Source organism: Diospyros lotus, chromosome 1, assembly GCF_014633365.1.
Source record: "Diospyros lotus cultivar Yz01 chromosome 1, ASM1463336v1, whole genome shotgun sequence".
Lineage (NCBI taxonomy): Eukaryota > Viridiplantae > Streptophyta > Magnoliopsida > Ericales > Ebenaceae > Diospyros > Diospyros lotus.
The window spans coordinates 10,202,974-10,209,155 of NC_068338.1; positions in this window are offsets into that span (position 1 = coordinate 10,202,974).

The window sequence follows — 6,182 nt, forward strand, 5'->3', positions numbered from 1 at the left end:
AAGTGGGTTAAACCTTTACAAAAAATGTGTCAATAACATGTCTTCAAACATGTGTTTGCCCAAACTTCCTCCTCATTATTTTCCAAAAAGTCTTCGTATCAATTTGTATGTATCCCCAATGAGGAACATGCACAACAATCTGGTAATTTGTGAAATAAAAAAAATATAGATTAGTACATTTATTGGAAATATACATATCAAAATATACTTTGAGATTGAAATTACCTTATTACATCCCCATCGAAGAAGGGTAGTTATATTTCTCCTTTTAAATTCCATATATTTTTCAATCCAATCCTACAGAAATCCATATTTCAAATTATTATTAAATTAAAGTTTTAAAAAAAATTATATAATCAATAGAAATATAAATCTACATGGTTACTTTCTGAACACTACAACAACTGTAGGCGCCCCTAGCTAGGGACCCACAACAAGATGACATAAAAGTCAGAACCCATTAGAACATTACACACCCTCATTAACAACGGAAATCACACTCATACATTCTTACTCATATACAACATAATGGTGCCCACATATTCTGTAACGACCCGTTAATGAGTCTAGGAGTTATTAATATTTTATTTATGAGAATTGAGAAATTTTCCCTATTAAATTAAATATGAGTAATATTTTATGTGGCAAATATATGTAAATAAATGTATGTGTTTAAATTAAATGGAAGTGGGCTTGGGCTAAGTGTTTAAGGCCAATGGAAGTAATGGGTTAGAGAAAACCCATGGCCCTAAAGTGGAAATGGGTCATTTTATTTATTTGAGCTTAAGCCCATGTATTGTGATATGTTTAATTGAATTGAAATGAAATGGGTTGTGTCCCAAGTGAAAGCGTGCCCATTGGGCCTAAGAATGTGTTGGGCTTGGGCCCATGTGCATAATGCTTGTTTTCAAATAAATGGAGTTATATATATATATATATTTTGTGTATTATGTGGATTAAAAGGAAAGAAGAAAGAAAATGTAAAACTACAAAGTGACCAAATGGTCCTTACTTTATTGAAAAAGGTAAGGGCAATTAGGGAATTTCATAATAGGGTTGAATAAAGAAAATAGGAAAGAAAAATAGAAATGGCAAAAGTTAAAAATGGGTTTGAACATTTGTGAGTTGTGTGTGTGTAAGTGAGGGTGAAATGGGAAGAGAAAATAAGAGAGTTAGGGTTGATGGGGGCAGGTGGGGTGGCCGGGTAAGCCATTTCCCTTGCTTCTCCTTGCCTCCTTCATCCTTCATTCTTCATTCTTCATTCTTCATTCTTCTTCTCCTTCTTCCTCCATTTTTTGGCTAAATTTGGAGCTTCAAGATGATGGATTGTTGGCATCCAAGCGAGCTTCTTCGGTCCTCTTTTAAGGCAAGTTCCTCTTGCACTATTTTTCCCCATGTTGTGCAAGTTTTTTATTGCTTTTGGTTGTATTGTCAAAGATATATCTTGGTATTGCATCCTTTGATGTTAAAATGATTTTTCATATTGAGGAAAGATATTATCTTCATTTTCATTCAAATCTCAAGTTGTGTCAAGCCTTTGTTGAGTCTTGTTGATGGTTTCGATGGGGTTTGATCACCCCATTCTTCCTTCAAGGAATGACTTTGATGGGTTAGGAAGCTAGAAAGGAAGTTTTGGAGTGTTTGGTGTCCATTTTGAGTGTTTTTTGTGGGTTTTTGGCCTTTTTTGTGCGTTCTCGGCCATGTTGACTCGCCCAGGTGGTCAAGTCGACTCGGTTTCGAGCGAGTCGACTCGTGCCAAGTCGACTCAGATTTTCGCCGAGTCAACTCGGCCGCAACTTGACTACTCTGCGCATGTCTCACTGTTTCGGCCATAACTTTTGATGTAGAACTCGGATTTGTGATTCGTTGAAGCCTCATAAAATAGACTTAGAGGGATTCGATTTGACATGTAATATCATATATTTTGGTTATGATTTGAATGGGTTAAGGCTCTTCTTAATCCAACTCAAGTAAGATAGCTAATGTAAAGTGTTTTTAAATGCTTCCTTTGATATCCCTCAATCCTCTAAAATGATAAAATGTGGTGGAATACACCTATATGTATATTCGTGGGGTTCGTGAGATAAAATGTAATTGAGTTGCATGAAGAAGCATGATGATAATCCTTTGGGAGGTTAATAAGAAGTGATCTTAGTTGGCATGTCCATGGTAAATCATACTTGATGCATGACTAGCATTGTATAAATAAATGCCCTTAATCAATGTGAAGTGTGTGGAAGAGCCAAGAGCTCTAATGGGAAATCAAAGTGAGCATATGTGAATTCCATTTATCATAGCATTGTTTGTGGTTGTGTTGCATGATATTGTGTTTCTATATTGCCTCACTTTGTGATGTTGGATCGTGGGTTGCATTCATTGGGGGCTCATGCCTTGTATGTGATGGGAGCGTGAGCATTGGCATGACACGATTGGCCTATGAGTGCTGACTTGTGTATGTTAAGCGAGCATATGAATTAGGGCATTCGTGTGTGTATGGATTCTTACGTGGGCGTAGCATGGCCTGATGCTTGGCTTATGGAGGCCTGGTCATCACGTTAATGCTGCAAGAGCCATTGCATCCCTTATATGCTACATTGCATGGTTCCTTTGCGTGTGGTGGTGATGGTGGTGGAAATGGGCTTGTGGTTGTGGTGCGTAAGACTGTGGGTGGAGGCCTACAACAGCTAGATCCTGTGATGCGTAAGACTGTGGGTGGAGGCCCACAGCAGCTGGATCTTGTGATGCGTAAGACTGTGGGTGGAGGCCCACAGCAGCTTGTGACCTTGAGAAGATTATGAGTGATGTGGCGCATGATGGCGATGGTGATAGATGTGAGAAGAGAGCCTTGGGCTCATGTTCTTATTTTGGTAGCCTGCCCTTGGCTACAACAGGTTTGTATACAGGGTTTTGGGCGCCATTATGTGCATTTTTTTTATGGGCCCAAAGACCATATGTGTGCATTATGCGTGCATCCATGCATTGATGTTATGACTGGGTACTGTGTGATATAATCATATGGCATTGATTGTGTGTCACCTATGCCTTGGGGACTGGTGTGTGTCCATGTGTGGTATGATATGAATGATGTTCAGGGAAGTCTGGTCATATCCAGTTTTCGTTGGGTTATTCACTTGCCGAGCCTTAGGGCTCCCTTTGAAAAATGGATTTTGGTGAAATGTAATGAATTATAAATTCTTGGGATATGATGTTGTCAAGTGTAGAAGACATGGATTCAAGTGAGGTTTACTTGTGGGGATTGTGATCTTTCCTTAGCTCTAAATGGTTCATGCCTTCAGATATTATCCTGTTGATACTTCCCTGTTATTATATGCTTGCTAAGCCTTGTGGCTCACCCTTGTTCTTCTTTTCATTCCAAGTAAATGGAAGATAAGAAAGTGGGGCGAGTTTCTGGTTAGATGTGTATAGAGATGTCCCGGCCTCAAAGATCCATGGGTGTAGTTGACGGCATGATTAGAGGGTTCAATTTGTATTTAAAGCATTGATGCCCTTTCATTTTAAAATTGTATGGGTTGTAAACCCAAGTTTATGATGTAGAGAATGATGTATAATGTTATTTTTGGCTCCTCCTGTTAGTGAGCAAATACGGAAAGGAAAAGAATTTTTGGCAAAATGTTAAGTGATGTTTGTATATGTATCCATCTTGTATGGACCTTCTGTAACACCCAGTGTAACCGGTGTTAAGAGGATGAGAAAGAGAGTAAGAAAACTTCCAAAAATGCCCTTGAGAATGTGCTAGATCCTTGAGATTGAGGGTGCCCTATGAGAGGGACATTTTGGTAATTTGGATAGTGAAATCCAACAAAGGGTAATTTGGTAAATTGGAAATAATTCCTATGTGGAAGTAGGTGAGTAAGTGAATTTAATCCCGATTTTGTATTATGTGGAGATATGGGATTAATAATTCATGAAATGGGTATTTTGGTAATTTGGAGTGATTCTATAAATGAATTTAATTATGGAAAATATTGGGAAATGGTGAATATTCAATTATATGTGAAAATAATTATTTTTACCTAAATTGGTGAATTAATGTGGTAATGCCACATGGATGACCAAGATAAAGAATTGGAAGCCAAGTTTGTGTCTTAGAATGACACTTGGCATAATCTTGGAAATTTGAGAGAAAAATTATATATTAGAAATGTGGGAGCATATATATATATGTGGATTTATGAGTTGGAAAAGGATTTAATTAAATGCAAAAAGAAATTATTTTAGTCTTTCAAACATTTAATGAGAGGCATGATGGTGTTGGATTAAAAGAAAATTCCAAAAGAAAAAGAATTAGTCATGCATTAATGGTGGAAAATGGTTCCATTAAATTAAATGAGAAAGAAATTAATTATGTCTCTCAAGTGTGATGATTATGAAAATGGTCTCATTTAAGTAAATGAGAAATAAATAGAAATTTCAAGAATCCAATGGATGAGATGTATTCTTGAGAAAGAGAATTAATCCAATGGGTGAGATTTAAAGGAAGGAAATGGCATGGATTGTGTTTCTTCCAAGAGAGATGTATTTAATCTAAAGAGATGGATGGTTGGGATTTTCTCTCAAAAAGCAAATGGAAATCAAAGGCTAAGATGAAGTCTTAAAATGAAGATTTCAAGACAAGAGTAGTATTTAAAGGGAAAGTAAGCCTTTGTCTCAAGTTTTGCCATTTCAAAGAGAGAAAGAAAGTGAGAGGAAGGAAAGAGTTGTCTTCCAATGAGAAGAAAAGAAAGGGAAGAAGATAAAGGTAAGGGTTCTTCCTTAGTCTAATAATCTTTTTATTTCTCTTGAATGGTAGTAAGTTTCTTTTGGGATACCATCTTAGATGGGAGAATGAATATGGAAGCTCTCTTGAAATGAAGATTCAAAAGTTAAAAAATGAGGTAAGGGATGGCCCCATGTGGAGGAGGCCTTACATTGCATTGTAAGTAGGTTGCATAAATTTTTATGTATCTCTTTGCATGTTTTACTTGTACATGAGACCTATGGCCATGGGGGTGGGGAATAAGTGATAGGTTAATGCCTCAAACCATGTTGGGTTGTGAGGATGGAATAACCTAACCATGCTTGCATGCATTTGCTATTACATAGACTTGTTATGCTTGTATTTACTTTGCATATGCACCCTTACTGAGCTTTGTGGCTCATGAGGTTTTACCCTCCCCTTGTAGGTTGTTCTTATGTCAAAAGAGAAAAGGGAAAGTTGCAAGCTTGTGGTTGGAAGCTCTTGATGTATATTTCTTGTTTGTTGTAAATTTATGGCTTAAAGAAGTCTAGGCTTGTGGTATTTATCTTGTGGCTTTATGTCTTGGGGAAGCCTATTTATTGTAAGTGCTTCTTATGATGTAATTTAATGGTTTGCAATGGCTTGTGAAGGCCTAGAACCATGGAGGTAATTTATTTGGAATAAATCATGAGGTTGGAGAAAATGAATTTTTGTTGTGAAAATAGGCTTGGGAATTGAAAATGTGGAGATTTTCAATGCATTTTTTTGGAGTGTTATTTTTGGAAATTTTGGGTTAGAAGTCCCAAGGAAAAAAAAAAAAAAAAAAGTTAGAAGCAGTAGGCAGCAGCCCCGCTCGCGCAGGCAGGGCCGTATGGGCGGCCGGGCGCCCGCGGGCGGCAATGGCCGTGTGTGGGCAGGGCCATGCGCCCGGGAGGCAGTGGCCACGCGCGATCGGGCGCGTGGCAGGCATGACCAGCCTGCACAGCCAGCGCCCAGCAGGGCCCCGGGCGTGCCAATGGGCCTCGTCGGCCAATTTTTTTTTTTTAAACTTGGAATTTTGGGGAATTAAGGGGCAATTCTAAATTAATTTTGGTCCCCGGAGGAATTTTCAAAATAAAGGGGTTTTTCGGGCATTTTGGGGAGAAATGCCGAAATTTTGGAAAATTGAAAATGATGAGTTTTTCCTCCAAAATTGGTAATCAATCAATACATGGATTGAAATGGTGATTTTTATGGAGCCCGGTAAGATTCTTGGTCAGAAAAAGAATTTAAAATAATTGAAAAAATGGCGGTTGGGCATCTTCATGAGTTTTCTTTTCAACCAAATGCGGTGTGATTGAAGCCCAATTCTGCTAGGGAATCCTGGGGTTTGAGGGAAGGGAAGGACGGGCCTAGTTCACAGCTAGGGCGTTTCGTCTTGAAACATGGTCCACCCTTCACCAAA